This window comes from Amia ocellicauda, chromosome 3 (genome assembly GCF_036373705.1).
Source record: "Amia ocellicauda isolate fAmiCal2 chromosome 3, fAmiCal2.hap1, whole genome shotgun sequence".
In the NCBI taxonomy this organism is placed as follows: Eukaryota; Metazoa; Chordata; class Actinopteri; order Amiiformes; family Amiidae; genus Amia; species Amia ocellicauda.
The window spans coordinates 17,476,740-17,503,882 of record NC_089852.1 but is presented as its reverse complement, the minus strand read 5'-3'; the positions used below and the strand labels follow the sequence as shown (position 1 = coordinate 17,503,882).

The following is a 27,143-nucleotide window of genomic DNA, read 5'->3' as shown; positions in this document are numbered from 1 at the left end:
AGAAGGCTCTCTTTTTATAACATGTAAGCTTCTTAATGCTTTTGAACTCTGGTTTTAAAATCTTATATTGCTTTCTATTATGTCTGTGCGTTTTAATCTCATTACCAGACACCCGATTCAGTCAGAATTCCCTTCTGCACTTGGCTCTGAAGTACAATGTAATTACTTTGACTCGATAAATGTGGAATGATATAAAATGATAGAATGATGCCTCAGTTTAAAAGACAAGGTAATGTTTTTCTATATGTCTAATGTCACATCAAGCTTCCACACCAGGGGAAATACTGGCTTCCATCATTGACCACATAGCTCAGTCTTTATCACTGCACAGCCTTTGGCTTCTAGCAGCCCTACAGTACACTCCACCCCACACGGTCTGCATTTCGTTTGGACAATAAACTGTCTATCTTGTACCTACATGCACAAAAGGTTTAAGGATTCAAAAGCAAACTGAAGCAGTAACAATAGGACTGGAGCACATGGGAGTTTTTAAGCCACAAGCACGTCTCAGTGTCATTAACATATTTCAAACAACAAATTGTCACAATATACAGACTAATTGGGTTAAAATGCTTTTGTCTATTAATAAGAACAAGATCAAAAGTTAAATGCTTCATATACATTTTAAATATATAGTATAAAGGTAGACAAAATTGGATTAACCAACTACTACAGATACTGTCGTGTTTAAGGCCGTTTCTTGTGTGTGTTTGTTTTAGGAGTTGCAGAGACCAGGCAGTTTGTCCCACAGGCAAAACTAAATTTACAATTTTAAAATTCAGTCAACTGAAAAACATGTGGGTTCGCCAAAAACCAACCATCACAATTCCTCCATTCTTTCCGAATTAATGTAAATGAGTCTATCCCTCTAGAGCTAAGATTCTACATAAAATATCCAAATTATATTCCCCAGCACAGACCCACCACTATGTTTACAAAGCAGGGCAAATTACTGGTCAGATGCACAATGTGCATGCCCTATCTGAAGTGATTGGAGAGTTCATTTGCATTCAATTTAAAACCATAATGGAAACTTGCGCTAATCAATCTTGAAAGGTTATTTTCCAGTTGATGTGGTGTACAGTCTTTCATGTCGTCTTCGTGTTCTTCTAACCTTTATATTTAGATATTTCAATTTAATTTAGACGTGTTTATGCAAAGACAATTACATAAGAAAAAAAAAACACTTTGGAATGATAGTTCCAAATTATACAGTATTAACTGCAAAACTTTTTAGCCTTTCAATTTCCTTCAAAGCAAAATTTTCATCTGTGAAATACATAAAAATTCTAATTAAAATGCATATTTGTTAACAGTTCAATGTGTAGCAAGGGAAATTCTACACCATTTTTAAATTAATACATCAATCTTTTTTTTTTTTTTTTTTTTACAATTTTTTTTAATAATTTAACATTGTTTAAGCTTGGCAGCAAATTCACTAGTAATTTTTCAGAGTAACTTTTGCATTCCACAGAAAACACATTTTATACTTCTCCTTGAATTGCACCTGACAACTCACATTTATTATACAAAGAGTACTGTCATTATCTTTCTTACAGTGCTCTTTTATGTAGGCCTACTGCCTCAGAACAAACAGGAGATTTAAACTATTGTAATCCAACACATAATGCGCAACTGAAACAATCTTAAATTATACTTTCCCATAGAGTCCCTGTAGATTTTAAAATATTGTTATGGTTGCCTTTTATTATACTAACTATACTATACAAGTGATCTGTTTCGATTATCTTGATTTACATTCAAGTGTTTTTGTTGCTATGCTAAAAAAGGCAATTCCTCAAATTAAGGGTTGCAAGTATGTATAGATGTACTAGTTTTGGTGAAACAGAGAGAAGTAGTGCAATCAGTGGGAAATAATGGACACTGTAAATATTAAACTTAAGACTATATATTTATACAATTAAGTGTAATCTTTCTGATGTGTATTAACATTATAGTATGGCTACCTGTTCACACAAATGAAAGACACTCATCCATAGGCTGAAATAATTGAAGCTGAGCTCCTGTAGAGTATTCAATCAATACATTTGTTCTGTGCTTTTCATTTTTCTGAAGAGCTACTCTAGTTGTAGCAGGAATGCCTATGCTCTTTGATGGTCAGTCCTTTAAAAGAACAGAAATATCCCAGTTCCTTTGTAGTAGCAATAACAATAACACTGATAAAAAGGCATCTGCAGGTTAACTACACTGATTGACAAGGTCTGTGTTCTAGATCACAAAAGTGTGATGCATCACAACCCAAGTAGAGTATAGAAAATATTTCCAAAAGATACATGAATGTTCTTGCTTATAACATGGTCTTACGATCCACAAAATCTGTTTATTTTTCTACTCCAGGTTCCAGAGTGTCATAACCAATTTATAACCCAACTACAAACCTAGGAAGTATTTATGACCAATGAAGGTCATATTAAAACTCAATTAAATCTCCCAGCTCAGATGGAATGAAAACCAGAAGACACATTACATGTCCATGAAAAGGAGTGAGTATCAGTACTCTTTTTGAAGGATGCCACATCGAGAGGCTGCAAATTGAAAATCCAACAAGATGGGCAGCAAAGAAAAAGGAATGGAAAAAAAGTCGAATTGCTTCGTGTGCCCGGATGTGCTAAAAGCATGATCTAATCTATAGCTGCAGAAAACAGTGTACTGCTGCATGGATCCTAGTGTCCCCTAGTGTAATCCATTAAGAAGGATGGGGAGGGGGGTGGGGGGGGGGCACAATCCCAAACATTCAGACTCTTCTTGGATGCTAAACCTCTGATACATTTATATCAGAAATCAAAGGAGAGTAATTCTGACTGCTCACACAGTTCCAAACCACACCATAGTTGATGGCTTCAAATGTGAATGCCTTTGCTTTGGCTGAAAATCAAGGTGGAGATTCAACTTAGATTGAGAAGCTAGAGTTATACACTCATTCCATGTAAAATGTACAGCCAACAGGAGCAACACCAAAGGCACAGACAGAAAAATTCCCAACCTCCAAAGCTCATGTGACATTATTGGCAACATAAGCACTGACTGCATATATAACGTGCTAGTTACTGGAGCTCGCTACAGACATGTTAGTGATTAGCTGGGCAGTCACAACTATTTCAGCTATGTTTTCAAAGCCGAAGGGGGATTATGTCAGCATGGCCCCCCAGTGTACAAAACATGCACAAGCAAACAAAACTAAAGTCTGCAGTCGCAGCATTTTGAATCGAGAATATAGGCAGCACACCTTGGACTTATGTTGATATGATAGATTGTACTGCTTTAAATGCATAACCAAACATAAGAAATACAACAGTACAGGTCATTATATATTTCTGGGTTTTTCTTAAAGGATAACACATCTAGCCTAGGTACTAACCACCACTTTTTTGGCATTTAAGTTTCTTCAAATACAAATAAAAGTTGTATTTTCTTCCATTTACTCATCTTGAGGAGAATCAGAAAGTACTTCCGTATCATGCCTATGTGAACACTGCCGGTTCTGAAATCTTTAATAACAAGAGCACACTGACTAACAGCTTCTGACACCCTTTTAAGAAAGCAATAGGAGAGAAATGTTATTTTAAGATCGAAGGGGGGACGCAATTGTTAAGAACTTCTCAAACAGAAACCAAACCGAGGTCTACTTAAAAAAAAAAAAAAGTTGATGTGAAACTGACCACAGCCAAAGCCAAAAACAAGACTCCAAGAAACATTTAAAGTGAAGCTGCAATGGAAATTCAAGTTTATAGGAACTTGTAAGATTCTATAGCCTAATACAGTGGTTTTCAAACCGGTCCTGGAGTACCCCCTGCCCTGCTGGTTTTTGTTCCAACCGAGAATTTAATTGTTTAATTGCATCCTTAATTGACCTAACAAAGCAATATACCATTCAATTACGTAATTAAGACCTAGGTTGGAACAAAAACCAGCAGGGCAGGGGGTACTCCAGGACCGGTTTGAAAACCCCTGGCCTAATAGATAATTCGATTCATAAGATAATCCCTTCTATCAGAGTAAAATACTCCAGAAATATTTCTTTTAAAAGGGCTTGACTAATGACTCCAGACATCAAACCTATCAGTTGCCGAGTACTTTCTTCAGCAATCACTTGCAGAGAGCAGTATGTGAACATGTTTCAAATCAAAATGGGGAGTACAAGGACTGCTTTTATCAGGTACTACATTTGGATGAGTAACGATCAAGACAAAAGAGCTCTTGCCGCAGTGTAAAGCAACGAAATGTAGCACTTAAAATTGATAATGTAACTTTTCGTGTTCAAGCACTATAATGAACACTACTATTGGTATCTGCATGCAGTAGCACATAAGTTAATGAGCTGAGTCGCAACATACACACGCATAAGAGGGAGAGATCCATTAGTCTTCTATATGTCATGCCTTAAGCCTGTTTCACACTCAAATTCCAGCAACATTCAGGCAGCAATTGCCTGCTTTTTTCCTATTGCACCCCCATTCACACTGACTTTGAATGCTGGCAAATGCTGGGAGATACCCTTTCACACACAAAACAGTGAATGCTAGCAAGAGCGTTGTAGCCCTGGGATCAACATGCAATGGAAGCATGTGGATGCGGGAGAGGAGACATTCACCGATATTGGCCCCTGGCCCCTAAATGGTGGAACGACCTGCCCACCGAAGTCAAAACAGCAGAGTCCTTGACCTCATTCTGGTGCTTACTCAAGACGCATCTTTTCCGACAGTACTTGTAATATTAGTCCTTTTATCCCTGCTAGATAGCACTTCACAGTTGTATTATGCTCCTTGTGCTTTTGATTGTTTTCCTCCTTGCTCCCTTTCCCATAGCCCTCGACTGTAACCCTAAATTTTGACAGCACTTAGCTTTACCGTCCAGGATGTAGGACCTCACTTACTGTACTTGTGTAAATTTAAATTGGAATTTGAAAATTGTATTTTGTATTAATATGTTTTAGTTAACTTGAATTTGTAATGATTGATGCCTTGTACTTAACTATTTTTGCACTTTGTTTTGCACTTATGTTGTAAGTCACCCTGGATAAGGGCATCTGCCAAGAAATAAAAATAATATTAATAAAAATAATATTATGGACGTATTTGAAAAGTTTGATAATTTCCCCGTTTTGCCAGTTTCCTTTCATTGGGTTTATAGGGCTACTTGTTCAAAGCAGGGCATCAGTTTGGTTTGTACTCAGGACCAAGCCTCTTGAAAACAACAAATCAGAAGGGAAACGCCAACAATGTGTCAATTTAGGGTGCTTTCACTGTATAACCATGTCATCGGTTTGTATGGTTGTGTTTTTGCGGTGTGGTTACTGTACCCAGTGGTCAGAGATCATATTATTATTTTTATTTCTTGGCAGATGCCCTTATCCAGGGCGACTTACAACATAAGTATCATATGAACCAGTGAATCCAGTATGAGACTCGGTTCACGGTTCATGGACATGTAACGAGATATTATGGTAGTGGTCTCCAACTCTGGTCCTGGAAAGCCTCTTATAGGTCACCTTAAATCACCAATTTCTAAATACTGGGAACACAGAGTTACTAATCAATTAAGCAACACAACTAAGGATATTCTTTCCTAGACAGGTTGAAGGTATTGAGATGATTGCTCCAATGGTTTCTAAATGACTAAATTTATCAAACCACCTGCTAATTGTTCAGAATGAAATGCATCCAGGTGTTTATAAACTGGTGATAGAGGAATGACCAAGAAAACCTGCTGAATAGGAGCTCTCCAGCACCAGGGTTGGAGACCATTGCATTATGGGATAGAATGGGGTCTTGACACATACTACAGCAAAGTTAAATTAAAAAAATAATAATGAATAAAAAGCATGAAATTACAATGTTGTATATATCTATAACAAACATCTGGGTGTGCAGATATGCAAATGATTGATTGCTCAAAACAACTCATTTTTCATTTTTTAAAGTTTGACATTACTGCCATAAAATACAATTAAATAACTCAAAACAAACTACCGTTAGTGTACACTGTAATGCAGTCTAACATGTTTGTCTATGTATAGAGATAAAATAGACAAATAAAATCATGCAAAATGTGTGTGACAGTAGTTAAACTTGTTGGTTCATCAATAACACTCAGAATTGCCACAACTACTTTATTTTCAATCTCTGCCATTTTTAACGACACGGTCCATTTCTGCGTTATGGTCACAGTCACAAATCCTTGGTCAATGGTGGGTTAACCTGGTTGTGTTGTGGTCAAAATGCAAAAGCACACCCCTATTCTGACTGGTTACACCAGTTAGTTAACATACTGCTTTGACAGCACAAGGACGTGACGCGTCAAAGGCCAGCATTCTTATTCCTGCTCCATTCACACAGATCCATTGCAGAAGATTTGCTAGCATTTTGACTAGGTCATGAGGTGGAAACTTCCGGTTGTCAAAATGCCGACCCTTTCACACAGACCTTGCCAGCAACAAAATGCCACGAAAAAGGCTGCATAAGTTTGTGTGAATGGGGCTTTAGTAGGGAATGTATGGTTTCTACAGGTCTCCTATAATGGTTTTAGGAGTGATCTGAAGTGACTGATTAACTATGGGTAATTGCAATTTAGAAAAGTAAAAAGAAAATAAAAAGTATTCCATAAAAAAAAAAAAAGCATCGACCCACATGCCCACTGTTATTTCAAACACAAGGGATACTGACTATAGTATTAACGTTGCACTTTCCAGAATCAGGTTTGCTAACATTTCAGAAGTCAATTTGCTACTGTGCACGCAAAGCAATCAGATATTGTTCCATTGCATTTATTTTGCAGGGAAATTACTGAATTTGAGTGGTGTGCTGGAAAATGGCAGCACTTTGAATTGGCAAAGCAAAAGCCTTCCTGCTCTGAGGTCAGGCCCTGTAGTTCAGAAGTTGCTGAATCAAGTCTGGCCTGACATTACTTGACTGTGACCATAATGCCCTAAGAGCTGCTGCTTGATTGGTTGAGAGAGTTTGAAGTCAGCCAAGGGCTTCCTCAGTTTACCACACAACAGTGACTCATGTAGGTTCACATCCATCGCCTAAGCTCTGCCTTTCTTGGGGTTAGACTGAAGGGCATGTACAGCCAGGCAACACATTTAAGAGTGCATTATCTTAATTTCTCACATGATTGTATGGGATTATAGTAAGTTAAGTTTGTATGATTAACAACTACCAACTACAGGGGAAACTTGCATAGTGGTGACTTGATAGTGTCCAGTTTTGCAAAACTGAATTTCCTGTTACACAGGTCCTACCGTTTCCAGATTAAATTAAATGCTGTTGCAAAAACAAGTGGAGACTAACCACCAATTATACTGGTTTGTTCAGTAAGAAGCCCCGGGCAAAGTTGGTTCAACTGGTCTATAATCCTTGGTAACTTTCGTTGTGTGGAGTCTCATTACTGAGCAAAAGTAAAAACAAAAAGTTAATTTGTCATCACGAGACTGTTTCCTGACTTAGTCACCCGGTCTTTTCACTGCGTGGCCTACTCAGCAGTTGGTGACTAACCAAATTGACACTCAAGACAAGATTTCATTTTCATACTAAAAATGAATACAATGAGGCTACCAGTTACTCTACTATAAGTAAGCTAGATGAGGGGGGGGGATACTGTAAGAATGCTTGCAGTTGGCAGTCTGAATCCTGCAAGGGCTACAGGTTTAGTCTTCCATGGTAGAAGAGAATACTCAAGTTACCATGTAATGAAAAGCAAAGCAGAGCAATTAATTACTGAAATAAAAAGCTGTTAAACAGTTTAATAGAAAACACACACTCCTTTGTTGTGAGCAGCTTGACAATATAATTTCACTATTGCTTTTTTGGCTGGAGATATTTGATTTCTAGGAGCTAAGGGCTCAACAGCATTTCCAAAAGCATATCATCTATCAACAGCAGCACTGTAGTGCTAACGATTCAACATCAGGAAAGTGTTAGCCTCTGTATCAATACAATACTGAGCTATTATGCACCTAGAGTTACACTTGTTTGGACAGCATGTAACTTGAGGTTTTTGTTTGAAATTAAAAGGAATACCTTAACTTGTTCAAATACTGCCAGCAGCAATTTACTTTAAAATTTTTGGTGAAAATGCACACTCAAAGTCATTTGAGGCAGGGCAATCGTCTGCCAGTGGCTAGGCCCTGACAGTAGCACCGAGCCAACAGCACAGATGACAATGCAATATCCCTTACCATTAGCATAACAACAATGCGCTGTCTCCACGCAGTTAATTCAGCATGCAGCAGCGAGCTCGTCCAGGAGGACTGTTGACAGGGATACGCATAATCAGGGATTTTTTTTTTTTTTTCTCTTCTTCAATCCACTGCTTGTAAAACAAGGGTCATGGGAGATGGGGGCTGAAAGCCGAGAGGAGTAGAAGCCAAGCCTCAGAGAAGGCCGAGGAGAGGGGACCTGTGTGTCAGATCTGCAAGGAACCTTAGTGCACCCAGGGAGGACATACATTACAACCCCAGGGATGCAGAACATTCAAGACAAAGCTTATAAAAAGACAGGAATTCAGCTGAGAGCTGTGTGTATGCGAGTGTGTGTGTATAAATTTATGGATAAAGCACTATAAAAGGTGAAGAAATTAAAAGTTGCATTATTTTTGTCATCCCAGCAAAAACTGCAAATCCATTTTAAGCTTGTTAACACTTCATCCCTAATTTCTATCAATTACTACTAGCAATATTTCTTATCTGCTTTATGTAAATATTGAAGAAGAAAAAAAAAAAGTTTGTATTCAAATAGGAAAGCAGGTTTTCAGCTTTTTCCACAAGGCTTCGGGTGATTCAACTGAAAACAGAGATAAGGAATTTATATAATGGTTACAGTATGTAGAGCTACATAATTAAAAGTCGTTGTCCATCTCACTTTTTTTTTTCTCCACAGTGTAAATGTAAACAGCTGACCTCAAGTGGCCTAAATTTAACCCCCCTCAAGTGGAAGCCCAGGGCCAACTTAACTGCAGTGTGAAGGCAAACTGAAATGGTCCCACGCCCACATGACTAACAGGAGATGACAACAATAAGAAACCACAATTCTGTCCATAAATAACCTTCAGTGAAGTGGCACAGCATAATGTTTTGAAACCAATTTCAGTTTTGTGTTACCTGTAATCAGCGTAAAAGCCAAAGCTAGAGGTCTGAATTGATGCACTTTTCTCTTTGAAAACATACTGTCTCTGTGTACTGAAAATGTAACTGGATGATCGCCTTTTAGAGCATTTTTAAAATTATCATTACACTTATTATTTAAAATTACAAATATTAATTAATTCGTTCTCAGTGTTAAATAACGAAATGCAGAATAGGTGATGAAGTGATGCAAATTAACTTTTTTTTTTTACAAAGATTAGAAGAAAACAATCCCCATGTAAAAATGTAAATGTAAAAACAGCTTGATTTTGTTTCACTTGGTTCAAGATGCACTGTTGTGGTTTGATGATTTAAAGTGCCTTGGATTGACTGTGTAAGTTGATAGCAGTTGACTGCCTACACCAGACAGAGAACACCTCAAGAATGTGAAATTAAAAGACTCTGCAATATATACTCCAGAAGTGAAAGAGAACTGGAAGGCAATGTTATTACACTAAATAAGTGACAGATCATTGAAGAGTCAATTAATAGTGTCCCACATTTACACAACAAATCGCTGCTCTAATCCAAGTATTTCCTCTCCATGTTATTTAACACCCACCCCCACAAACCAAGAGAGCCATTCAGGGAATCATTCACTGAAGGATCTGTCAACAAGAAAAGGTACACTACAGCCAGTGATGTAGAGTTGTACAGGGCTGGCTAAGTTAAACACAGGGTATGCAGACAGTTGTCAAGCTGCAAATAAGGCTGGTGGGACAATGCGTTCTCATTCTTCCACACTTAGAAGCATGACTGAAAACAGTATAGATCATTTATTGGATGTTTAATTATCAAAAGAGGTCTTCAGGCTGATATTTATCATTAATTTAGAATGAATTATCGTGTACCTCTGAGGTTTGGGAACCAAACATTGCTAATTATCTTGTAAGACCCTTTGAAATCCTTTTAATTACCAGCATGTCATACTTGTGTTATTACATTTTTTACAGTGAGCACAAATAATTAAGAAATACTAATACAAGGGATTTCATGGAGCTCTAAACTTGGCTCTCCACTACAGTCCTCAAACTAGCAAGTGGGAGAAAATATTTTTTCTTTCTAGTGTGCAGTTCTGCCATTCATTCACGCATTCCAACACTGCATGCAGCTAAGCTAAAATGATAACACTGCAAGCTCACAGGGGCCCTAGCCAGGGATTTAAGTCAATTCACAGACCAAGAAAACCACACTCTGGCAGCACTGAACCAATTATGGATGCCCCTTTTGGAACCAGTCACCAAAGTCACCAAATGCCAGAACCCAGAATCAAACCAACAATAAGACAACTTGAGCTCCCAGAAAAGGGCCTTTACCAGTTTAGCCACTCAAGTTCCAGAGCTGCAGAGTATCAGGGTTACATCTGGAAACCAATCCACCAAGTAACTAAACTAGGGTTAGTCTATTTTTTGTCAGGGTCCAAATTTTTTGGTCAAGGTATAGTCAAGGTCCAGACTCCAGAGTGTGTGTGTATGTGTGTGTGTGGGGGGGGGGAAATCACACCTCCAAATGCCCCTTTCCAACACACACATACACAATTCTGTGCATCAGTAATATACCAGTTGCATATATTTAGTACATTCATTTGACAAAGTACAAAAATAAAATGTTTAAATATATGTAAAACACTTTCAGACCACTTTTAATTGTTTTAATTTGCTAAAGATTATTGTAGGCAGCCATGAGCCCCAGCCCCACTCCCTGGTCATGTTTATGCAAATTTTGGAGGTGAGGTTGAAATATGTCCACACATCAAATGATCCGCAGTTTAGCTTTATATTTATAGAAATCAGGAAAATAAAACTAATACTGGGTTACACAATCCGTCGCCACAGCCTTCAAGAGCTAAAAGGTGGTCCAGGGAAAAAGCAAACATTTGTAAAGCTGATTAACGGATGTTGTAGGTTCTGTTAACTTTTAAAAAATGCAAATTAACTTGCTGATCTCTTGAAACCAATTAGCTTTGTCCCACATTCAAGCAGCAAATCACTCAACACTAATCCAGGTATTTCTCTCCTGGAGGTTAAAATCTTCTGAGCGTGTGCTGTGAGTAGAGTGTGAATTAGCCACTGTCTTGAGAAAGCTCAGCGGAGGTGGAGCAACTTTGATGTTATTGACATTCTAAGTCAAACACAGAATTTTCCTCTTTTTATTCCCCTATTATCATTGTAGGAAGTGCACTTCTCCTCATCCATTAGAGTCTAATCGGTCCCATCATTAATGTGTTTGTTTCTTTGCGCTTCCAGAGTTAAATGTGTCTCACATAGCCACAGAGAAAACAGACTTTCCTAGAAACTTCTGCCATTCTTTTCTCCTAAGGAAAAGTACAAAAACATCTGTTTCACTTGCAAAACCGTAAACTGATGAAGCCATTCTAACCTAAACAGCTGTTCGCATGCACTTCCTTCTAATTAAGGTTTTGCAACGGCTTTTTTTCCTTCTTCTTCTGCATGGCCTACAATATATATTTCAATTATAATTGAAAAAGATAGATTGTAATAAATGTTAAAACACAGCTGCATAAAAACAAAAACAAACAAACATCCTTTGAGAACTTTCTTCCAGTATAACCTAGTTTTTAAGAATATTTAAATTTCGACATCTTGCCAAACCAATAGGGAGCTCTTAAAAAGGATAGCAACATGTTAAAATGTGTTATTACAAAAAAAGATTTCTTGCATTTCACTTCACTTTCAATTAACATGTTATACTTCCACTCAACAATACGGAGAAATGTCTTATTCATATCATCAAAAGAACTACTTCACTGAACCAGTCTGAAGTTTGTTTAAATGGTAATGTATTTATTTTCCTTGGTATAGTCTGAGAAGTGGATAATGTATTAAGGCAAATTAAATCATATTCCTTTAAAATTAAATAAGATGCTATAATTTTTTTGTTTTTGACGGTACATTAACAGTAATAGAAAACGTGGTCAACAGTGCCAAGGAAAACTATGTGCTCCCTTTTGCAACTAGTGCAAATGTAAGGCTCAAGCTGGTGACTCAAAATATATAAGAAAAGATGGTTCTCATTAACTGCGATTTGTGTGATTATATATATATATATATAAATAATGCATACTAATAATTGATAAAGTAAAGGGCCTCAATGTTTAATCTTGCAACTTTTAAAGTTATAAATATGGTAATACGTAGGGGGGTAGGCGTGTATTTGAACTGAAACCGTTACATTCAAAATTATTTTATCGTTAGTCCATAAAGATTCCAGGAGCAAACATTATAGCAACTCAGGAAAAATATAACTTATTAAAATCTATTTCAGCAATACCAGCATGGCTTATTTTAGTGTAACTTGAAACAGTTACAATGATCTCAAATCAAGAGGAAAGGTTCAAGTTATCCGAGTATCACAAATACTTAAGTTTAATGCTGCATAACATCAAATGTATATACACCAAGAGTCAATAATGGAGGTAACAGACCAAATTATATTCATAGGCATGGACAGGAAGGTGAATGGAAATTCAGCTTGTCCTGGTTTTTAAAGGCGAGTGGTCAAGCTGAGAAGGGGATATACTGTTGGACAAATTAACAATGTTAGAATTATATAATGTACACATTCGGCACACTTAAATTTAGGCGATCATACTACACAGATACATTAATACACTGCCAAGAGCTCTAAAAAGAGCAAACCATAATAATCCCACGACTAAGAGGAATTAAAGTATAAGAAAACAATAACTATTACAGTTTTTAATGGCGGGTAAAATCCAGGTCTTTGTGAAGTCCCCATAATAAATTTAAGTAGTAGCATTTCTCTTCAGTTCTGGACAAAAATGGAGATGGTTCTATCATTAAGAAAGAAAAGTCTGACCACCTCCCTCACCACACATCCCTAGCCCTTCTCTTTCCTCTGTGCAAAGCAAAGTCCAAGGGCCCCTCATTGTCTGCCTTTCTAATTATTCCCAGAGCTCCTTTCCCAATCCCCTGGAGGTGGACTGGAATAGATGGGGGATGGGTAGAGCAAGGAGAAGAGGACTTAAAAGAGCAGGCATGAAATTCCAGATATTTTGCACACATGAGATCTGTTAAAGTTATCAGCCAGTCAAGGTTCCACTTGAATAAACCAGATATATTTTGTTAAGTAAAGGTGGCAAAAATACATAATGGGAGGATCCCTGAACACACTGAACAAGTCAGAACAAATTTGAGAACGAGGAAGAGAAAATTGTCAAAATATTGAGCATCACATTTAAGAAAATGCTTTAAATCTTTTTAACCTACAAAGTGAATAAGGTGTAAAAAGAAATTCATAAATAAATGTGTTTTACCCTGTAGTATGTATGCAAATACAATAAAAGTGAAATGTACAGCAGGATTCTGTGACCAAATCCTGTCCCATATGAAGGGATTCATTTGTTTAATGTTACTAACCATACAGTAAAGGACAGGACATGAGATCGGGGAAAAAATTATATTAAAGATTCTAAATGCTTTAGAGCTGTACATAACAAGAACACTTTAGTCATCATTGGGAAAGTGAGGTCTGATTCAGATAAATTTCACTTAGATTTCTGTTCTGCCAGCTGGAGTTTTTTTTGTTTTGTTTTTGTGGGGGGTATACATGTGGTATACATGTACTGCTGCCTAAAACAGGAATCTGTATGGTCTTTAAAAGTAGAAAACATAAGGGGACCACCTGATACCACCCCCACAAAAAAAAACACTTTAGTGAGGGGCCAATACAAATTTGTACTAAACATCTGAAAACTTTAGAAAAAGCTGGAAAGAAAAATAAAGCTTTGCTCAGATACACCCAAAAAGCTTCGTAACAGTTTTGCTCTGCATGAATTCAATCAAAGAAAAAAACTCAAAAAATACCTATTAATTAGAAATTACAGCAAATTAGCTTTAAAAAACCATAAGAAAAATGTGTGCTTACAATACTTAAGAAAAATGGGAACAAAAAAGATTCTCGGCTGTCATCAGGTCAGAGGAGACCTAATCGCGGCAGACAGCTTTCAAAGCCAGAAATCCATCAAGGGGGCTTGCGTATCGTGGAACTGCCTAGAAGGGAGCAGACTGAAAGCTACTTGTAAACCGCTCACGTTGGCTACATCGAAGCCCCCTTCTCGCGGTTCAATAAGATCTCTCGCTGCTACCAAGCCACTTCCCAACTTCCCCCCCCCCCCTCTACGGACGCCTTCCTTTCCAAACTGCTTTCATTATCAACACAGCTCATTCGCATTACAGTCAGAGAGGGAATCCTGGGGAGGACAGCCTTAAAGGCAAAGTAATGTCTTCGTATATAAATATATATATTAAAAGATGGGGGGAATCTCATACACAAAACGGGTATTGCCACTTGACATCAGTATGAATTTTGCTCCTCAGGAAAAATCCTGCACCTCTTGCTAGACAAGTCTGACCTTATTTAAATGAATCCTGCTTTGTAGAAGGAGCTGTAGGTCTCATTTACAAAATACCTGATTTATGCGCTTCCCTGCAGTTGCCGTTTCCCCTCGGCAAGCATGTCTCTTAAACCGTGCCTTCTATTAGTCTTACTTACAAGCAGAGACTTAAACGGTGAATTATTAAAATTCCCCTTAGTAAATAAAAGTATAAGGTTCGAGTACAGGCTAGACAATTGCACTGCAGTATCTGCAAACAAAAAATAATGAAGAAAAAAAAAAACACTAAAAACATTCACAATTATAAATAGCTAGGCCCAACACATGCAGCACCAGTAACATAAATCATAAAACATTCAATGGTCAGAGTGATTGTATAAACAAGTGGCATTTTAATCTTTAATGCAGAGGAAAAATATTTATATTTATTAAGTTGGTAACTGTTGCTACAGCTGTTACATGCTCTCTTTTTAATGGCTCCAATATGCCCCAAGCAAACCAGTCGATATACAGTTCACAATCAAACGTGCATCTTTATTTCCCTTTTTTCAAAGCAAGTTTAAAGTCTTTAAATCAACACTAATTGAGCAGGTAAGAAAACAAAAGGTGTAGGTAAAAGCCATAACCGACTGACTTCCTAGAAATCCTGAAATACATTTTTAATTTCCCAAACTAAGAGGATCAAGCAGCAAACAAAACGAAAGGTATGCAGAACGCCAACATCAAAGTCACTGAATGCTGCAGATTTCTTAGAGGGAAGTCAAGAAAACATAATTGGATCAAATGATAGTTATAAAAAGCAATAACCCTCATACTTTCTTTAGGCCTTATGTAAAAGCAAAGCAATTACTTTATACTTGACATTTGTGCACAAAATATTTCAACACATTGATCAAAAGCACCTCTTGCGCTTGGCCTATTCAAACACTGACTAGAGTGACCGGCTAGCGACACAATTAACTGCACCAGTGAATGGGATTTGGTGCCCATGCGCATTTCAACTTTAGAGGAAACTACTGTTCTCTGGCCAAAAGAAACAGCCGCAAAGAGATAAGTTGTATTTTTTTCCAAACGATGTGAAAAGACGCTTGGCTGGAATCCAGGGCTATAAATATGACCTGAATAGTAAAAGTGTGCTCGTGAGGGCTCAGTAGTGCTAAACAAACAGTGGCACGGAGCATACACTGTGCAGATTCTGCAGTCTAAGCCTGATGCTCAAAGAAATTTCAGTCTGTTTTACCAAGAATGAGTGGTATGACTCGTAGCAGTAAACAGGCACATGTTTTAGCAGTAGCGAATAGCATTCATTTGCTCCAAAGGATGAAACGCTTAATAAGGGAAACTTCCTTCCGAATTAAATAAATGTGTCTTTAGTTATTTCTCATAAAATCAAAACCACACAGAGAATCATGAGCGGTCCATAAACCGAAACACACGCACGCCTATTTCCCAATGTGTGTATTATACACTCACCTAAAGGATTATTAGGAACACCATACTAATACTGTGTTTGACCCCCTTTCGCCTTCAGAAATGCCTTAATTCTACGTGGCATTGATTCAACAAGGTGCTGAAAGCATTCTTTAGAAATGTTGGCCCATATTGATAGGATAGCATCTTGCAGTTGATGGAGATTTGTGGGATGCACATCCAGGGCACGAAGCTCCCGTTCCACCACATCCCAAAGATGCTCTATTGGGTTGAGATCTGGTGACAGTGGGGGCCAGTTTAGTACAGTGAACTCATTGTCATGTTCAAGAAACCAATTTGAAATGATTCGACCTTTGTGACATGGTGCATTCTCCTGCTGGAAGTAGCCATCAGAGGATGGGTACATGGTGGTCATAAAGGGATGGACATGGTCAGAAACAATGCTCAGGTAGGCCGTGGCATTTAAACAATGCCCAATTGGCACTAAGGGGCCTAAAGTGTGCCAAGAAAACATCCCCCACACCATTACACCACCACCACCAGCCTGCACAGTGGTAACAAGGCATGATGGATCCATGTTCTCATTCTGTTTACGCCAAATTCTGACTCTACCATCTGAATGTCTCAACAGAAATCGAGACTCATCAGACTAGGCAACATTTTTCCAGTCTTCAACTGTCCAATTTTGGTGAGCTTGTGCAAATTGTAGCCTCTTTTTCCTATTTGTAGTGGAGATGAGTGGTACCCGGTGGGGTCTTCTGCTGTTGTAGCACATCCGCCTCAAGGTTGTACATGTTGTGGCTTCACAAATGCTTTGCTGCATACCTCGGTTGTAACGAGTGGTTATTTCAGTCAAAGTTGCTCTTCTATCAGCTTGAATCAGTCGGCCCATTCTCCTCTGACCTCTAGCATCAACAAGGCATTTTCGCCCACAGGACTGCCGCATACTGGATGTTTTTCCCTTTTCACACCATTCTTTGTAAACCCTAGAAATGGTTGTGCGTGAAAATCCCAGTAACTGAGCAGATTGTGAAATACTCAGACCGGCCCGTCTGGCACCAACAACCATGCCACGCTCAAAATTGCTTAAATCACCTTTCTTTCCCATTCAACATTCAGTTTGGAGTTCAGGAGATTGTCTTGACCAGGACCACACCCCTAAATGCATTGAAGCAACTGCCATGTGATTGGTTGGTTAGAAAATTGCATTAATGAGAAACTGAACAGGTGTTCCTAATAATCCTTTAGGTGAGTGTATATATATATAGCGAGAGCAAGAGTGAGCCTACCTAATTTCACAGTCATATCATCAGGCATTCATGCCATATGCTTTGGACTAACTCTGTAGTTCAAACACTAAAATAAATTGAAAAGGTAAAAAATACATGGCAGCAGTGCCCAGTCAAACAAAACATTATTTACAATGGGAAAAGTAAGAGTGTAAGAGTTAGAAAAATGTATACAAAATAAAACAAAAAATTAATAATAAAATAAAATAACTGAAGAGAATCATTACAACAATTGGAGCTAAAATGTTTATTTTCAATTTCCAGTTTCATTTGTTTCTCTTTACATTCTGCAGCAAAATAGGAGAGGAAAAAAACATGTATTTCTTTTATTCCCTGATCCCCAGGCCCTTTTAAGTGACGCTTGCTTCAAAACAGTGCACATAAAAGCGGCTGTCATTCAGTCCAGACTGTTTTTCTTTCAAGATGAGTTAAAGTGAAAACAAAAATAGCTGCTGAAGTCACATTTGAAGGGGGGGGGGGGTAGTTACAAAAACCCTTGCAGAATTATTTGCTTCACCAGAAGTTCTTGAATTTTGTCAAGAAATTCTCAAAACCAGAAGCAATACTTCAAATCTAGTTCAAGAGCATGGACTTCAGACAGCTGCAGGATCACGTCGCTGTTGGAAACCTATACTGATGTTTCTCAGGCTTTGGGAACAATTGATTTTCAGTGTTCGGCTGTAAGTTGTTATACCAAGCCCCCCATGAGAAAATTAAGTTTAATTAAAAATTTTGACTTTGCAGAAAATCCACCGTTTTTGTGTGGGGAATAATAATAGTCTGAAAGCATGTCTTTTATGGCCCAGAATTATCTACCAATTAGGCCTTTATATTGTGTGAACACTAATTCAGTCTAGGGAAACTCAAGATTCCAGTTGACTGAAAATGAAAATGTTCCACAAATCTATAGAGGCAGTCAAAAGACCACAGAAGAAACAGAAAAACATGTATGAAATGTACCAACAGATGGACTGTTTAATTTAAATGGTGTGAATGACTACACATGTAAACTCCAAAATCTGAGCATGTAATACTATCACACTCTGAACACTAAGCCATCCATCCCCCATGCAGAGAAGTTTATAAAACGCATTTTGTAAATGCAGTGTTTCTGCACCAGTTAATTAATGTCAAATTCACTCAGTGCTCAATAAATCAACAAACAGAAACGATACTACTCTCAAATGTTCGTAAGGGGCAATAGAGGAAAACGGATGTGATTTTTAAAATGTACGTTGTTTCCCATCCCTGCCAACACCCTCAACTGTCAAGACTGAATTAGGCTGACAACTAATGCAACAGCCATTTTTCTATTTTTAACAGAGTCCTGCTACAACAATACAGATACCTCAAATGTTTGTTTAATAAGAAACATGCACCCTAATTTAGTTATTTACAGTATAAGGATATTCATTAATATATATATATATATATATATATATATACACACACATATACACACACACACACACACATATATATATACAGCTCTGGAAAAATAAGAGACCACTCCAAGTTCAGAAATCAATGTTAAGTGGTCTCATTTTTTTCCAGAACTGTATATATAAAGTATTGAGTGCATTTCATATGATGTTGCAATGCAAATTTTACAGCAGTGAAAACAAGAAAATAATAGGCAAGCCCAAAGAACACAACCTTGCAGTCTTTTTGAAATCATCAAAGTAACCGAGCGTTAACTTCTGAACTGCATGTTATTATTAGCCTTAGTAAACTGATATCATAGACAAATACAAAATAATAAACCATCATAACAGTTTTACGATTTTCTTTGGCTAAACCAAATTACAAGCTTGTTGGCAAACAATATTTTCACCATATGAACAAGTACTTTTACACTTTTACAGTAAAGTTTCTAACCCTCTTCTCTTTTAAAATCAATGCATCTCTCAAGCAACATGATTCATGAATTAAATGCTAACCCATTTTTGTTTAAATTTAAACTCAATGCGTTAACTACCACTTAAAAATTACAACTAGTGCACCATTGGGTTCCCACAGATTCTTATTGTGCATTGCCTGTGCTGGTTGCGATTGCATCAACCATGTCTTCACAGGAGACAAGAACGCTAATGTGACCGTTTATTTCTGATTATTTCACTTAGGGTAATTGTATGCGGGATTTGAATTCATGTTGCTTTGTGAACAGACAATACATTACAACAATACATTGAGGAGCAGTGGAGAACAGGCAACTCCAAATCCACATTTGAGTGTAAAACTTTACTTTACAAATTGTGACATAGTGAGGTGAAAGGTTCATTAGTGTATAAATGCTGAAAGGTATGGGAGATTAAACAAAAAGGTCAAACAAGTGAGTTCCTGTCATGACAGTATTGTTCACAGTGATCATTCTAGTAATATGGCCTAGTAGCTTTAGGTTAAAGGAGAGTTTGAAAACCCATCACCTTACATTTTGGAGCCAAGCAGGCATGTACAGAAAGGTAGGCCATGTGAAGTTTATCGCATATGGCCTTCGACTCTCCATTGAAGTGTCTTTAGAACATTTTAATATCAGCCGTGTTGAGTGCTTCTTAGCCAAAGGCAAAAGTGGAGCCCCTGAGAATACTGTCAGCACATTTAAGAAGGAACAGGCAATATGAATTCCCAATCATCACAGACCACCAGATATTCTTTAAGTAGAGCAAGCCACACTACAATTTGAAAGCTCTATTACCACCACTGCCACTTAGCAAAAAAGGGGCGGAAATAACCAAGCAATTAAGCTTTTTTTTTGGGGGGGGGGTCGCAACTAATAATCCTAATATTGTCCCTGTGAATGTGTATACCAAATTCATTGAAATGGAGGAAGGGCACCAAACTTTGCATTGTGGCCAAAAAGTCCATTGTTCATTATGAGAAAGACCAAGAAAAACAAACTCTTAAAACACTGTGAAACATACGCCTTTAAACACAAGTAATTTGAACAGTACTGGGCTTAAGTCAGAGCGCGCTGCTGTGGTGGGAACAACAGACACTGTTAGAGGGAGGGAGGAGCTGGGGGGAGGAAATGCCAGGCGCTGGAAGTTGTCAGGGTGGTTTAACATGTCTGCCAATCAGGGAAATTCTTAAAACAACAGCTTGGCTTAAGGTTCTCTGACACCCACCTCTTCAATAGTGGGATTCCTCAAGATGAGAAAAGGGAAAAAATGCACAGGACTTTGAGTCACTATGAAAAAATAAAAAGTGTAACAGGTTTCAATAATTAACCACATATGCTGAACAAAGTGACCCCCTACATATTCTGGACTAGGAACGTGGGACTTAAAGCAAGAGTAGATCATCCAAATTCAATTTCATGATCACTTTTCCACCACATTTTGTTTCCCACCCAAATTCAACATTACGCTTTCATATGCAACCCAACTATGTCATGCTACAATTATAATTAGTCCCTTAAAACATCCCTTATAGAACAGTTTAAATGTTTTTTAAAAGAATGATTTTATGAATCCATAAATGTCCCTGCTCTATCATGACTTGGTATAACAGTACTATAATTTGAATTCAGTTGGCGTTGTTAAATGAAAGGATGACCTATTCACTTTTATTATAAGCCAAGAATATTTACAGCACATCTGACCCTGTGGCTCAAACAATTGCTGCGTATTTTAATATGTAAACATGGATGGATGAGGGCTGTAAAACGTACACTTGTCAGTTTCAATATCCAATGTTGCATATCTTCAATATTCGCTTTCCTTCTAATAAGAAAGTACAAATAATTAGAGATAGTATAAAACCATCCTGAACTGCAAACTACACACCTTCATTAGTTAGAAGCTATACCCGTCTTCTAGTGTGTGTGAGAAACAATGCATATTTAATTGCATGAAAACTACGCCTTATTTCGTTCGCATAAATCTTTGTGAAATCCTGAGTGAGTTATTTTGTGTCAAATACTGAAATGGAAACAGTGGAAAGAGAACTTCTTCACCGACTCCTAATAAAGTTAAAGGCTAAATGCACTTCGCAAGCTGCTTTTTGTGCTTTGGCTGCTGAAACAGTAAGCAGTATACAATCTCACAAACTCAACGAAAGACCTTCAATATGCTGAAGCGTGAATCTGTGCCGTTTAAATAATCACTTTAGGATTTAAATCAATGAGAATGCATCATTGAATCATTGAGCAGACAGCACACTGTACACCCAAAAAAGCATCAGTTGTACACAGTAGATATAACAGAGACAAACCACATCACACAGGGCTGGTTTCCGAGCCCATGCGCAGCGGCCAGCGGTGCACGGAAACCGTGAGGGGCTGAGGAAGTACAGGCTCTGGATCCCTCTAACCACCGTCAACCACAAACCAAAGGCATCCTGCACCTTCAGCTCCACTGCAGCTGCATAGGAGGCCCACTGAACAGATCGGAGAAATCACGTCAAAGCACAGCGCATCCTGTCCCCCCGTCTCAATCCCGCTCGCACGGCCGGCCGTCGGGTGCCCACGGGTCCTCCCCCCGGGGCCGTGTGTGCGGCGGTCTTTCAGACAGCATCGGCCGGGATTTAAAACTACTGCGGCTGGTGTGTCCATCACTCTTCCCGAGGTTAGAGGGCTGATAACGGGTCTAACACAAGGCTGTCGGAAAACCTTATCTCTGAAAAGCACCTACCAGGCAGTGGAGCTTTTACTTTAACAACATTAAAATGACTAGAGCTGCTGCGATATGCATTTAGGATCCAATTAAGCAGTGTTTTCCCACCCTTTTTTTGAGATTTGGCAGTTTGTATCCACCGTATCTCCATATACACTAACTCAAGTGTTTGTTTCATGATTGCCATTCCCGGTTATTGAACTCAGGGAGGCTGGTTGACTGTGTACCCTTGGGGTAAATTAGAGGTCTACACGACCTCCCGCTCTGCTAAAGAACTGTGAAAGTTTTTAAAATAATATATATATAACAATAATACAGGTATTTAAACTACGCAAGACAGTTTTCGAATATCTGGATTATACATTCAATTAAGTCGTATCCTACGGCAGCCGACTCGTCTAAAGTCACGACTCCAGAATGCGTTTCTTTAAAAACATGTCTATTGGGAAATGTGCTTGATGTTGGGTCAAATGAGAAATGACATGCAAACGTAAGATTACGGCTCAACACGGTAGATTAAATCATGTTTTGATTGAGATTGCTTTTATCCGCAACTCCAACATTTACAATGCAAGTTTCACCAGAAGCAAGTAAGCGAACAAAAAGGCAATACACTGCTGTGAATGACGCCCTGGCTTGTAGTTTATACTATATCTATATGTATATCAGTTCTGTGCATTCAGTTGCATTGCTGTGTCAGGTACGTACTTCATCGCCGGAGATTTACAAAATGCAGCAGGCTATAACACAGTTAGGAATTAAAATAATGCAACATGCATTTATACTAACATGCCTACCATTCAAAGTTCAAAAACAAGAATATAATCGTGGTGTTGTGTGGCAGCGTGCTGATCAGTCTGATGCGATACAGGCAGCAGCAGCAGCAGCTCCGTCCAACACACCCACAGAGCATCCACATGTAGAGCCAGTCTTCTGTACTGCAATACGGTATTTCAAAGCACGTCGATTCTCATCAAAATACATTACACATTTGTAGAAGTCTGGTCAATTGAAGATTAAAAAAGTGATTAGTCCAGAACAGAAATAAACCCCACCGTTTCAAATCATTTTAGCACATATCGATTTTTAACAAGCCAGGACCAAAAGGTCCCGTGAGAAATCAACATTCCTTTAACACACTGACACTGTAATATATATATATATATATATAATACATACCACATACACCTCGCCTTTCCCCACAGCCTCCTTAAAACTGAACTAGACCCCTAATTCTACAATCCAGGGCATTGCAACGACCAACCCTACACTGCTTAACACATTTTATTACCGCACCAATCCGGCAATGTCCCTTTGCGCTAGTATCTTGAATAAATTCCACTGAACATTCCTGTACTTTCTGTAAAATAACTAAGATTTGTTAACTACGCTTTTTGATTGATTTTGGAAGAAGCCTAGTATGAAAAAATCTAACAACGAAAGCGTTTCCTGCTGTATGGACTCGTGTGTTGTTTTCCACAGCCACACTGAAGGCACTGGTTTATTAGCGTCGCACCAGTCAGACTGCACAGCTTCCAAGACAAGTACACGCTGTACATCTACCGTTTCTGCGTGTTTGTATTTTATCCTGCGTTTAAATTCATGTATTGCTCACTTAGCCGCTTTTGGGGAAACCTTTCATTTTACAATCGACACATATCTCCCCTGCATTCAAATGAAACAGCCCCGGTTCCCGTGTGTAAGCAGCACATTCACCCCGTATAGTTTTCCTCCTCAGCCGCAGCCCACACGACTTTGACAAGTCTGTTTTAGTTCGGTTTGAAACAAAGACTGAAAATAGGATCAACTGCGGTATATTGTAAACTTTGACGGACACATTCAGGACGAAACTGCATTCCTACATCCTCACAACTAACACAACAGCACGCGTGTAGCGCCATGCCCTAGCGCTGCAGCGGCTGAGGATTACTAACTGCTGGGAAGACGAGACACCGGCGGAAAAGGAAGTCTTAAGAAGGGTGAAAATCTCCGTTTTGCGAACTCCAAGAAACCTTTCAAAGAACGAGTGAACTGAACGAAAGCCTGGATACTTACCGATTAAAGTGATCCTCGGGTTGGATATCCCTGCCATAATTAAATTCCCAAACTCACAGACCTGGCTCTCTCTTTTTCCGTAGCCACACTTAAGAGCTCCTCGGCTTGAATGGAGTGGAATGCAGCGCAGGCTTCCAATGGGAACGCAGCCTCGTTCTGAGGCGCGGCGCGGCCTCGCTGCTCCTCTAGGGGGCGTCGCTGGTCGCACGGAGGTGTGCGGAACGGCGGCAGACTCTTAAAAGGGCAACGTTCAGTGAGTGGAAAGTGCAGGTTTGTGTGGTTGCGGTGTAGTGTAGTCAACCACTGTGCGACTCAAATCTCCATCGACTTTAACTGGGTAAAAAAAAACATGTTCAAAGGCAAATTATATTCATTTAAGCAGCACAAACAACTAAGTGTATTTTAAACAAGTATAATTTCAAGGTGAATTAAAAGTAGAATTTGATAGTAATGATAATACGTTACTGCGGATCAAGGGATGGTGGTCACTGTTTCCAAACGTTTTAGAAGCTGACAAAACACAAAATGTTATTGAAAAGCACAATATATATATACACGTAGGTTCATACGCTGTTAATGTTAAGCGCAGCGCAGGTAGCTGTTAACACACAGTGCCAGGTGCGAAAGTGCGCCGTCTACCTTCAAGAAAACATGTCTTAAAAGGGCAAGACTATATTTAAGCGCCTCAGTTAATACATCAACACCTTAGTATTACTCCTTTCTAATGACAATGCCAAGGCATGGATTTTAATTTGTATGTATTTATGCATTTGTTTTTGGTACCTATTGGGTTGCTTATAGTTTATATAGTAAATTTAACTTTTTTCTAAGCTCAATAGTGCACAGAATTATGGCGCATCGTTGCGCACGGCGTGTGTGTAGAAAGCAATACATGTATGTTATCGAAAATGTAAAGCCTTGCATTTAAATTATCTTAGGCTATATTAATACCTGCCAGAAGCTTAAGATACCAATTGATGTGCAGGAAATGTGTGTGGGCACGATTTGTTTGCCTCTCTCTCTCTCTCTCTCTCTCTCTCTCTCTCATTCTTGCCACATATATGGATTACAGCAACAGAAAAAGTTCCTTCTTAAAATATTTTGTGAAGTTATAAACTTTGTAAACATAACCCACAACACTTCCTTCTGCATGAAAGTAGCAGGGATATGTTAGAGTATGGCAAATTATATGCTGTGCCAGCTTTAAGTCTTATCTCACCAGATTAGCAGTTTTTATTGCTTTTCCCACATGTCCCCAATGTCTTTTGGTATTCCTTCAAATTGAACTATTTATGAATTAAGCTTATTGAACCATTAATTGAGCTATAGTCTTAACAATATAATTTAAAAATAGGTTTGTGAATTCAGTCCTTGGTTTCAGAAATGATATATTCTACTAGTATAGGTATATTGTTTTCAAGAAAACTATTAAACTCAGCTCTGAGTCTGTCCTCAACATGTTTAATTAAATGTTGTTGTAACTGTCTGGACAACTCCTTAAAAGGTTTTATTTCATTGATGCACCTATACAGGTGGGAATAAACCTGTATAACATACCTGCATAGTAAACATGTGTCATCTTTATTGGGTCCTATAACTCAAATTCCTAACACACTGTGATTGAAACCATATACATAAACCAGAGGATATCTGTAAACCAACATAACAGAGTTTTGGGCAAATTTGTAACCCAATCAACAATTAAAGAGTGGTCAAATAATGTTAATATGTATCTAACAAAGCACACTGTTCAGTGTTCAATAAGGCTATGATAATGATAGTTCAGTGGGGGGAAGGAAACAAGACCTGCTAGACACTGCTCTCTTTCCACAGTTTCAGAGAGCTGCACCTACACTGAATGTAATGCTTACCCAATTACCAGAGGATAATCACAACACTACAGGTGTTTAAAATGCATTTTGTGTGTTCTGTTTCAATTAAAATTCCAATTTATGTATGTATGGACTTATTTGTTTGCTTTGCCGTTGCTCAATTCCGAAATGTGCTCCGTCAATGAATGTGTTGCCCTTGCATGCACAGTCACTAAACTGTCACAACAATCTGTTAATATTCTGACAATGTTGAGAAATTGTACTGAGAAATTTAGGTTGCCCGCATGCATATATTTTAATAGTTACTTTAAAACTGTGACTGCAATGTCAAAACATTCCGCTCATCATCTGACAATACTGGGACAATGTAAATGTGTTCACATCTATATAAAGGTGGGTTAACTTTATTCAAAACATTATGATAACCGAAGTAGAATGTTTTGACAACTGTACAACAGGGTTTCTATAAATAAACAGAAATGTTGCTAAAAGGTTTGTAGCACCTGCTCAGTTCCATAGTAATGCTTTACATAGTGAGAAATGCCATCAATTTCACTAAATATTTTAGTACGATATTTGTAGTCCATCATATAGTTAAGTTTACATTTAGATACATTAATATAATTAGGGTAGTTGGTTGAGCATCTCTTACTTAAATGCACATACACAGTACTGTGCAAAAGTTTTAGGCAAGTGTGAAAAAATGCTGTAAAGTAAGAATGCTTTCAAAAATAGACATGTTAATAGATTATATTTATCAATTAACTAAATGCAAAGTGAGTGAACAGAAGAAAAATCTACATCAAATCTATATTTGGTGTGACCACCCTTTGCCTTCACAACAGCATTAATTCTTCTAGGTACACTTGCACTTGTTTTTTTAGGAACTCGGCAGGTAGCCCCAAACTTGCAAGGAACCTCCACCATGCTTCACTGTTGCCTGCAGACACTCATTCGTGTACCGCTCTGCAGCCCTTTGGCAAACAAACTGCCTTCTACTACAGCCAAATATTTCAAATTTTGATTCATCAGTCCAGAGCACCCTTTTGAAGGCAAAGGGTGGTCACACCAAATATAGATTTGTTGTAGATTTTTCTTCTGTTCACTCACTTTGCATTTAGTTAATTGATAAATATAATCTATTAAAATGTCTTTTTTGAAAGCATTCTTACTTTACAGCATTTTTTCACACCTGCCTAAAATGTTTGCACAGTACTATATATATAATTTTAACTTTTAACTTTTTTATGAAAATGCTAATAGACTTTTTCAGTCCTCTAAAATAATCCCATATCACTATACAGTGTACATGTCTTATTTGTTGTATTTAATTGCATACATGTTTGTATCCTTATTTCATTTTTTATATACTTTTGGTTACACACTTCAAGAAGGAAAGTGCAG

General features: G+C 38.1%; 1 protein-coding gene across 1 annotated transcript in view; it reads right to left on the bottom strand.

The window, feature by feature from the left end:
* plxna1a (plexin A1a) overlaps positions 1 to 24,037 on the bottom strand; it is a 311,729-nt gene extending 287,692 nt beyond the window's left edge. Inside the window, exon 1 of the mRNA XM_066698365.1 lies at positions 23,908 to 24,037. The gene's annotated coding sequence lies outside the window, so the exon portion shown is untranslated. The remainder of the gene's footprint in view (positions 1 to 23,907) is intronic.
* Positions 24,038 to 27,143: the final 3,106 nt, after the last annotated feature.